The sequence below is a fragment of the Perca flavescens genome, chromosome 23 (assembly GCF_004354835.1).
Source record: "Perca flavescens isolate YP-PL-M2 chromosome 23, PFLA_1.0, whole genome shotgun sequence".
Lineage (NCBI taxonomy): Eukaryota > Metazoa > Chordata > Actinopteri > Perciformes > Percidae > Perca > Perca flavescens.
The window spans coordinates 4,467,219-4,478,624 of NC_041353.1; the positions used below are offsets into that span (position 1 = coordinate 4,467,219).

General features: G+C 41.4%; 1 protein-coding gene across 3 annotated transcripts in view; it reads right to left on the reverse strand.

The window, feature by feature from the left end:
- LOC114550090 (thyrotropin-releasing hormone-degrading ectoenzyme) overlaps window positions 1-11,406 on the reverse strand; it is a 229,183-nt gene that overhangs the window by 18,799 nt on the left and 198,978 nt on the right. The window lies entirely within an intron of this gene.

An 11,406-nucleotide genomic window follows, 5' to 3' on the forward strand; every position in this document is an offset into this window, starting at 1 on the left:
TCTGGGACGTAGATGTGTTTACATGGCGCTTACGTTCTGCACAAAATCTAGCACTGCATAGGGACGTCTAGCAAAGATCCAATACAGCTCTGGCATGTTGTTTCACGTTCCGGTGAGAAATAAAATCACCTGTTTTCTGACGCGTTCGTGACTTTGAACATGACGCACCAGAAGAGAGAAAAGCAAGTCAGACATCCTCGTGTACCGGGAATGTTAAAGTCTATCGGCTGTTTTTAGCGGGGTTTACAAAATCTGCATATACACGCCAGGGGCGGGGCTAGAAGGGGGGCGCCACCCCCCCCGAACTATCCATTGGGCTAGAGTGCTGTCAATCGGACACTTGTGATTTCCATTTGATTGGAGTTCTGTCGCTTGGCTGCCTGCTCTGCCAATCTTCCCAGCCCTTGTCACATGACCAATTAATGTTTCCATGACGACTATCCAAAATTACCATTACCATGGAACCAGCACTGAAATAATTTAGTTTTTTTTTTTTTAAGGCAGACTGAGCTTATAGAAAATGTGTTTTGTATTCGGATATACAATTTTTTCAAAATGAAAACAAGTGGAATTAATAATGAATATAAATATTTAATATATATATAAATATAGTAATAATAATAATATATAAATAATCTTAAAAATAAAAAAATATATAAGATTTTTTTATTTTTTTATTTTATTTAATTTTGACAGGACAGCTAGGTGAGAAAGGGGAGAGAGAGTGGGAAGACATGCAGGAAATCGTTACAGGTCGGATTCAAACCCTGGACCTCTGTGTCGAGGCATAAACCTCTATGTTTATTTGCACCTGCGCTACCCACTGATCCAACCTGGCCACTATTTCCTATATTTCTAAGCAGATTTTCAATGTTGTATTCTTATAAAATACCCCCATCCACCCCCCGACTGATTATTGGTCCCCACTGTGCCACCCCACTTAAAAACTCCTGGAATCACTCCTGATACAAGCTAATTTAGTTGGACAAAGGTAAATTCCTACATGCAGACTCCATCTGACACACACACGTAAACGTAGATTAATAGTGTTGAGATGCGTTCGGGGCCTTGGGCTGCATATAGAACCTCAATCATCCATCAACCCTGACTGCTCATATAATTACTACACACACACACACACACACACACACACACACACACACACACACACGTCTGTCATTTTCCTGTGTTTTCTCCACTTGTCTCGAGGAAACACCCAATTTCCTCTGAACATTTCAATTTACCTCAACGTTCTCTCTTTCTCTGTCAGCATCGCTCTATCCTTCTCCTGATTGGCTGAGAAAAACACACTCTCTATCGACTGGTCATTCATTAATGTTGAGTCAATCAATGTTTCCCAGTACAAACAACTCACAGGTCAAAAAACAAAACAAAGAAAAATACCATAAAGTAGAATTAAAATGCACATTTCTGGGAATCAGACACCCCCGTGTCCTGCTACTCAAAAAGGAGAAATTGATGTTTCATATTTGCTGGTCTCAGGACAGAGGTTAATTAATGATCAAGTAATCATTAACAGGATTCATTAAGGGAAACAAGTGGATTAGCTCTCAGCTGATCTGCAGTCGGTTAGAGCCGAACTGCATGTTGTCGAACAGAGCAGGTGTCAATCATTCCAGCAGCATAGGGACACATCCTCTCACAGAAACACTCTCTAACACGGAATTAATATGCACTCTGTGCGTGTGTGTGTGTGTGTGTGTGTGTGTGTGTGTGTGTGTGTGTGTGTGTGGATGCTTTGCACATCAAATGTGCCTGAAGAGGTTTTCTGTAAGAGACGGTTTTTTTTACAAAACGAGAACAAATCTGAAAAACTCTGAACAAGTGTGTGTGTGTTTTAAAGTGTGTTCAGTGTGTTTGTGTGTTTCAAGGTTTGCGTTGCTGCTGCCAACTGGTTTGGAAATCTTCTCATGTTTTATCAATTTTCTCCAAAGAAGCAGCTATGGTAATGTGTGTGTGTGTTCGTGATCAGCAGCCACACTGACCACATTCATATGCAGATCTTTGTCTCCTCCTCAGCTTGTTTTTAGGATTCCTGTGAATGGATCTTCAGACGTGTCGCCGCTGTGAGTCCATTCAAATGTAGAAAACACACAACACAGCTGCTGACTTCAGTTTCACAGTCACACAAAGTACTTTATTGTCTCCATCAGTCTGGAACTTCTAATGTTTGAATGTTGTGGTTACTAATCATGTTTTCATTCCCTGGCGCTAACACATTATGGTGCCTATTTTTCACGTTTAGTCCCCAAGATGAGAACTGAATGATCTGATATCTATGTGATCTGCTGTTCTTGTAATCACAACTTAATTATGCCATTTTCCAATGTTTTTATGATGCTAATCGTTTTAGGTAAATGGTCTCATTATCCCAAGAACATTACAGCTTAATTATGCCCTTAAATAACACATTTCTAAAGTGAGAAACACACTGTTCAAAGTATCAAACTGTTTCATGATCAGGACAAACAGGTGGTAGTCATAAGTTTTAAGAACAACGTCATGTAAATGTACTGAGGACATTGTCAAGAACACAGATTACACAACGTTTTTATATAAAACGTCCTTGCAAATGTTTTGCAAAGACAAGGTGTAGTTCAGATATTTTAAGGTGTGGTTGTATGAGCTACTTCTCTGTAGTCAGCGTGTTAGCTACAGTATCGGCAGGCCCCCAGTTTGGAGAAGCAGACAGGAGTACCGACACGGAAGCAAAGCAATGTCCTGCTGTGGACGGGGGGCAGCAGCTGAACCGATTTAAAGATGCAGTAGGTAAGTCTTATAAAACTATCTTTCTATCATATTTGCTCCAGTAGAACTACATAAAGCAGGTGGGTGTCTAACTGCGTGTCAATCACTGCTCAGGCACACGCATTCATTCTCTCTTGTGGGGGGAGGGGCTTAGGAGACCATTTTGGGCTTTAGCGGAAAGAGGGGGAGGGCTGAGAAGTTAGCAATGTTCAAATTTTATTCAAAGTCCTGGATCTTCACAATCCTACCTACAGCACCTTTAAGACACCTAAAAACATCTATATCAGTTTAAGTGTGAGCTATATTTAGAATATTTTCAGCGCTTCACCTTGCTGTCAGACAGCCCTTTACGGGGAACTGAAGCCGTTATCTCTGCTCTCTTCAAAGCCACCAGACTCCTCTGACGAAAACAGTCATTTTACCTCTCAGAACACGGGAGTTACTGCTCTACCGCTGCCTCCATCAGTTAGTTAGTTTATTAGTTGTGTTACGTCCTAACCCTATACAACACCAAAGTCACTCGCTAACATGGACAAACTAGCCAATAACAGCAGTAGGCCTGCATTGCTTAGCTTCCGTGTCGGTACTCCTGCCTGCTTCTCTAAACTGGGGGCGTACCGACCGCCATCTGAAAACAAAAAACTGAATATCCCTTTAAAGGGGTACAGCAAATGTAGCCGGTGCACATAGCTTCTATACAGCAGCTATGCTGTGGCTACATGATGGCTGAATTGTGCCTACCACATGGAGACTGCTTGTGTTTTCTCTACAAGCTTCCGATGCCGTTGCCTCTTTTCGGTAACAGAAGGCATTTGGTGATTAAAAAAAAAGCAACGCCCACTGCTTCACAACTATCGTTCTCTATTCCAGTGAATAAAAGAGGGTAAACTTGTCTACATCAGCTACGGCATCAACAGGTGAACGCAGAGGGAGCAGCATTGGTATGACATGAGTGTGTGTGTGTTTGTTGAACCTCAGCTCCATTCTTCGTTTTCTGAGTAATTAAAAATCTGATGAGAAAACTTTTGTTTCTAGGTGAAAAAATCATGTTGCTTCGCATTGCAGAGACGTAAACCAATTGTGTATAGCTGTGTGTGTTGACAGTGGATTAGTTTTCTCTCTGACAGCATAACAAGAAACCAGTCACACTGGCTTCTCTCTCTCTCTCTCTCATCTCTTCCTTTTTCTCTCCTCCTCCTATCCCTCCTGACTTCCTCCTCTCTTATCTTTTCTCTCGCCCTAATCCTCCTTTCTTCTTTTCTCTCTCGTCTGCTGATTTCAATATGAATGAAAGTTGAGCTGATTTTCCTCGAAGTACTTGCGCTCATACACACGCACGCACACAAATTTTCATTTGCATTTTTTCGTCTCTGCAAACTGAATTCATTTAATTTCCGTCTGGCTTCGTTCACACCGAGATGCCAAAACTGGACTCACTGGCTTAAGGCTGTGTGTGTGTTGCACACGTATGAGTTACAGTTTTAATTAAACTTATGTTTAGGTTAGACTGAGCTATCACTGCATGAATAGAAATGATTGTGTGTGTGTGTGTGTGTGTGTGTGTGTGTGTGTGTGTGTGTGTGTGTGTGTCATGCACGGCATCCTCCGTCTTTGTTTCTGTCTCGCAGCAGCAGAAGAGTCCAACGACAGGAGTATTATGCCATTTTACCATGGCAACAGAGACTCCTGGACTCTGTTTCTGCATAATTTCCGATTTCGGGTTTAGTGTCAGAACATTTCCATAACTTTATGAGAGTAGCAGTGGAGACAATGAAGGATTCATTTACAACAATAGTTTCTATCAACAGTTTTGCCCATGCTGTGGTGTGGCTCTATGGATGGAAATGTTGGTCCAGAATGAAATAACAATCAGTCTATCTACTGTTTGGTAGCTGTGGAACACAGTCCCATCACATCAGGCTGGATACCGAAGAACATGCAGACATGTAGACCATTCAGACACAGCAACACAGTGAAGATGTTACACCCCTGAAAAAGGGGAGAAATAATCCCGAGAGTGATACGGTTACGTTTTCCTCACTGAGAACTTTAGTATAATGAGGAAAAGACTGCGATTTGCCCGGGAACTTGGGTGGAGACCAAAGCAATCGATCTCAGGCTCATAGATTAAGATCACAGATTACATGTCATTTAGCTGATGCTTTTATCCAAAGCGACTTACAATTGCTATATATATCAGAGGTTGCACGCCTCAGGAGTAACTAAGGGTCAAGTGTCTTGCTCAGGGACACATTTGTTGATGTATCTCAGTGGGATTTGAACCAGGGTCTCCCACACCAAAGGCATGTGTCAAATCCACTGCGCCATCACCTCCCCTTTTACCCTTTAAGTAGGCACCACAAAATAAAGTAATCAACATAACGTTTAAACATTACTCTTACAAGTTTACCCTTTGTACGAGTGATGGATTTGAACTATTTATTTCATTATATACAATTATATGAATTTTATCTAGTAGTACTGAATGTATGATGTTTTTAACCTTAGATATTTTAAGATCCTCACATACTATGAACTTACTAATACCTTTTAGTGTATAACAGGCTATGATTATTTCATATGTCACGAAGACTTGAAAGAGTGCAAGCAGTTGTGACAGACTAAAAAGATGAAGGGAATACATCGGTTTTTCCCCGTCAGGTGATTTGCACGTTGTCTCCTCAAACATTATTAATACAGACATTAATGTAAATGCTTTGACGTGTTTTCACTTGCAAATAATCTTTACTATGCATTCATTGTTTTTTGATGCCGACTCCCTTCCCCCTATCATTTCCTTAACCCCCATCCTTCTTTTCCTTTGCTGAAAATGTGACTCCCTGGCTCACTTTTCCGGGACAAAACCAGACAGTTTTGCACCACAACATCCTTGTTTTCATGCTGAAATTATTTGGGGAATTCCAACAATAATGATCTCTTGTCTTGTAACACAACATCATTGTGTCTTTTCAGCTTTTCTTTACGCTACAGTTGTCCAAACTGCGACCTCGTTAATGAGCTCATGCAGAGTTGACTCCGCTGCTCTCTGACAGAGTGAACGTTCGTACGAGCTTCAAATGTTGAAGTCCAACGTGATTCAATAACGCAGAGCGAAGCGTATAATGATTAATTCACAGTTTGAAACGGCTCAGTAATGTAATGTGGAGCACTTTTTTATTATTTTAGTGTTTCTGGTGTAACTTGTAAAAGCTGTTACCATGGTAACCCTGGATTATACTTATCAGAAAATGAATTACAGTGTTCTGTGTGTGTGTGTTATCTAAAATGGGATTCCTCTGAACAGACAGAAGACATTTAGAATAATAACAGCCTACACACTGCAGCTGTTATTCTGTCTCTTCTCTCCCTCCCTGCTTATTTCCTTCTTGACCTCCTCCCTTTGCTCTCCCTCCTCTTCCCTTCTTTCTTCTCATTTCTGTCTTTCCAGCATTCTATCCCTCCTCTTGATTTGTGCTACCACCCTCTTAATTCCCCTCTTTTTCCTTGTATTTTCCTTCCTTCCTTTTCTTTTGCATTCTCTCTTTCATCACATTTACCTGTCTTTTTTTCTTTGCCTTCCTTTTCGTTTTCTTCTTTCCCCCGCCTCCTCCATCACCCCTTCTCCCTTTGCTTCCTTTCTCATTTTGTTACCTTCCCTCCTGCACTTTTCTCTGACCTTCTTCCATCCATCTCTCATTTCTGTTTCCTCAATTCTTCTCTCCTGTTTCTTTACCTTCTTGTCTTTCCCTTTCCCCTGCCCTCCTTCCATACATCCTTTCATGTTTTGGTACCTCTGGCACAGCTGCATTTAGGGCGTGTACAAATCCACTTTTGCTAGTTTAACGGCGGGAAAAAAGGGTCCGTGCGCCAGGCGCCTGGTTCTAAAGGGTTGTACTTAGTGTCTTCATTAATTCATAGGTGTGTTTTGGGCGTAACATGCAATCAACCAATCAGAGATCATCTCCCATTCCCTTTAAAAGCCAGGCGCGTTTGGACCTCGGGGGTAAGCTTCGCTTCAGAACTCAAACCTCCTATGGCGCCATTTGGATGCTACAAAGCCATCACCTCCCGTTAGCATCCCATTGACTCCCATTCATTTTGACGTCACTTTGACAGCGAATAACTTTACATCTGAAGCGTTTAAAGACTTTATTTGTCCATTGTTTATTTCTAAAGAAACACGACAATGTATAAAAGGCTCCATTACCTTGTACCTCACGTTATGGCTCCGTAGCAGACGTTTTTATAAAAATAGGCTAACAATTGTGTCACACAGTAGAGGAATTACCGTAAAGTACAGGGGAAGCTTGCAGGCAGTTTCGACTTACATTAGCTGTTTAGGTTTAATTACTAATATTAACTAGCATTTTAGTTAGTAATAATTAGCCTGTGCCTATGTTATCTCCTTACATATACCTACACTCTCCGTCTCTGCAAGATTGGGAATGATTGAGATTTGTCTTGGCACAGCTACCAGAAGACTTCCAACTTTCAGACAGGTTGATCACATCACATTTACATCTACGTCGGAAAAGTGCTTCTAATATCCTTGACTGGTCTCTGTCCAGAGCAATGGAATCTGTTGGTCCAGTTTATATATACTGGCTATGGTTTGGACCTTGGCGCATTGCTATTATGATGATTTGCTAAGCCGGAAAGAGAGATTTTCAGGAGAAGAAACTGATCTGCTCAAGCGTGAAGTGAAAGCGTGCGAGTAGATCACATCGTAATACTATATCACATTGTAATATTTTTATTTTTAAATCTTCTGCACGTTTGTTTGCTGCTGCATCTCCCTGTGTGTGTAACAAGGATAGCGTGCGCGCGCTGTGCATAAGCCTAGGCGCATTTTACTAATGCGCTGTTATTGACTTTAGACCAGGTTTTTAGTTGGTCAATGGCACCATCACTTTCCGCTGCCTCAAGATAGCAATACGCCAAGAATTCACCTGAACACACCTCCCTGTAAGACCAGCACGCCCATGGGCGCACAAACGGGCGCAGGTGCATTTGCTATTTAAACGACTAAATTAACAACTGCGTCGGTCTTAAACTAGCAAAGACACTTGCGCCCTAAGAGGTTAAACAAAACGCCAACTTATTTCCTTCCTTGAATCCCCTTTTCTGTTACCTTCCTTTCCCTATCGTTGCTCCCTTTTATTCTTCCTTTCTTACTCTTCCTTTTTTTTCACCTCCACACACAGCTCCTTTTCTTGGTTATAAAGTCACCATTTTGCGAACACAAACAGATTTAATCAATTTGGTTTTGGGGTAAACTGGCAGACTGACTCTTTTCCATTCATAAAACAACAAAGTACTGTTCTTCCTCTCTTCCTGTATCATCTGTTTGGCTCATTTCTCTCTCTGTCACAATCTGTTTGAGTCCCATTAATCTCCACACACAGAGTGCAAACTCTCAGTGTGTATCCACGGAGTGTGATTTCCCATGATGCCGTGGGGAAAAGAGAGGAGTCATTCATCACTGAGGGATGTGAGACACACACACACACACACCCCTCCCTCCCTCTGGAGGTTGCTAGTTTGAATCCTGCACCTTACACTCTGCTCTTTCTTCTTCCTCCTTGGGATACTTCACAGATTAGCATTAACCTTTTTATTGATTTTATTCATTGACTTGGCTTTTTGTCAGTAGAAACCCGGTAGTATTTTCGAATGGCCTTGCTTCCCTCCCTCATGTCCCACTGAGACTAGATTTCTCTGTATTGTGGGTCTGGAAAAAAGCCTCTGATGATGCAAAAATGGTAATTTAGCGTCATCCGAGGTATTTCTGCCCAGAGGCTATGGACTACAGCCAGCTAGTTCCGCTTGTTTTCAACCCGCCCATAGGGGGTTGGACTGTCACTACACGATGCGAGTCGAGTGTCCGCCATCTTGAACCTTAGCTAACAGGCTCTCTCTTTTCAGCAGCAAATTTGCTATTATATGCATTTAAACTACCGCACATGTGTACCACCGGGATACATTGGTACAGATCGGAGAATATGCAGGAAACTTTATTACAGACGGAATACTCGACACGCAAGCTTCGCCTGCTACGGACACCAGCACCTCAGCTTGTGGTGTCGCTTGATGCCACTAGCCGGGTAAGAGGACATCGAAAGCTATGTGAGAGAAAGTGGAAACACGGAATGAGGGCAGGAGTTCGAGCTAGGTGGAACGCTAATGCTAGCTGGCCACCTGTCCCATCCATCCTGCTTGTAAGTGTCCGCTAATTAGACAACAGACTGGACTACATCCAACTTCAACGCAACTCCCAACACGAGTTCAGAGACTGCTGTGTTTTTGTTTTTGTGGAAACATGGCTGAACAACAGTGTACCGGACTATCCAGCTACCAGGCCTGCTAGCCTTCCCGAGCAGATGCTGCTCTGTCGGGTAAGACTCGTGAAGGTGGGCTGTGTTAACACAGACTGGTGCAGAAATGGGGTGCTTTTATCCAACTACTGCTAACTGCTGGGGGAGTTTGTGACTGTTAAATGCCGACCATTCTACATTCCACGCAAATTCACGGCAGTGTTTATACTCAGTGTTTACAGCCCACCAAGTGCTAATGCTACCAACGCGTTAGCTGGACTTTACGGAGCCTATAATGTGTGTGCACTAAATGTAGCCTCTTTAGTATGTCGTTTTTATATAATGACGTTTTTATATATTTTAAATGTTCAACACCACTTGAGCCACGGTAAAACATTTTGTGTACATAGTTGAAATGACAATAAAACACATTTGACTTGACTGCCTCACTGTCTGTCTGTAACCGGTAGGCGTGGCTTGGGAGTGGACTCGTAGGGAAGTGAAGCAAGTGCATTCTGGGAGTTGTTGACTTTCATCCACATGAAATACATTTTCTGGCTTTTCTTGGTCTAGAAGGCACCAACTTCTAAAATAAATTCACATTTCTACTACATTAATACATATTCATCTTACCAGCGGTAAAATATCCCTTTAAGCAGCAGTTATTTGTGATATATTTTTGAAAAGTGGGCCACCTGACTGTTTGTTTCCATGGCAACTGATGACAATCAACAGCACTGATGACAAAGTGTCAGACACCTAGAAAACTACTATTACCAACTTTACTACGACACAACAAATTAATAATTAACCGTTACGGGAGAGTACACTTGCACCAACTTCCATGAATTAGTCATCCCTTTGTGCAGTCAGAAATAGCATCAAAGTGAATTTTAAAGTTACTTTTCTATTATTTAAAAAAGAAAAAAATGATTTTTGTTGAATTATCAGACGCACTGCTTTTCCTCTCAGCCTCTGAAGGGTTGTGTAGTTGTCTCCAGCAGCTGGCAGGGTGAGCACCGGCAGGGGACAGTAAACAAATCGGAGCTTATAAGACAAGATCACAAAGCAATTTGATTGGAATGTATGAGCTTGTATGAAAACAAGTTCTCCATCTTTGTACATGTGCATTTAAATGAATGCAAAGATTAGAGGCACCATCACAAAAAGATATGTAGGGCCAAAGATCACAAAGATTTGTTTGCATTTGGCTACAACGACAGGCAAGAAAATGACTAGGAGGCCTTCTCATTACTTGCCCCTTAATTTGGAAAGTACTGGAATGAAACAGACTGAATCACACACAAGGTTTACCATTTTAATATTGTCCAATCAGAAACCCAGGATACCACAGCAGTGCAAACAGGAAATAGGATTAAACTAGTCTCTGCGACTTCCTGTTTGCGTCACATTTTGGTCCCAACTCGTCAACGTTATCATTATGATCATAATCATCATGAACACATTCTTTATCTCCTTCAACATCTTTAAATCACATTTAAATTTTGAATATCATATTTGTATGTTTTACAGTGTTTATTATACATGTGTGCTTCATTTTTGTAAACCAAATTTCCCTGACAGGACAACAAAGGTTCAAAATGCACTAAATAATTAGCATATTAATTATAATAATACTAATTAGCTTTTTCACATCAACAATTATCACTGACTCGACTGTCATCATTAGATCATCGACCATCATCCTCAGTCCGGATTATAATCATAATTTTAATTATCATAATTTCAATCATCATGACTGGCACGGCAGACATTATAGCCACCACTGCTGCTGTTACCTTCATCCTCATCACACACGCGCACACACACACACACACACACACACACACACATCACTGGACACACTGTATAGAAGCAGGCAGACCCATTAATTCATATATGGCTCAATTATTAACATCAAAGCTGGCTCTAACAGAAGAGGAATAACTTCAAATAGTCAGTTCAACAGGACGAAGGTTCAACGCACCAGACTTTTCAAAAGTTAATTAAGATTTTTTTTATTTTAAATCCTTTTCCAAAATTCTCAAAAGTCATGTCTCCAAAGATTTATCTGGACTTTGGGGATGGGCCCCCCGAAAAAAATGAATACAGGTGTATTTATTCAGCGCTTTTTGGGTCCAGCTCATTGTTTCCAAGACTCCAGACTCCAGAGATCAGTCTAACGTCCAGTCCAAAGCAGACCACAGCCTGTAAAATCCATCGTGCTGTAAAATCCATTGTGCTGTAAAATCCATCGGTGCTGTAAAATCCGACTCTTATGCCGTAGAATCTGTAGCACTGCAGAGCCAAATTATACTGCAAT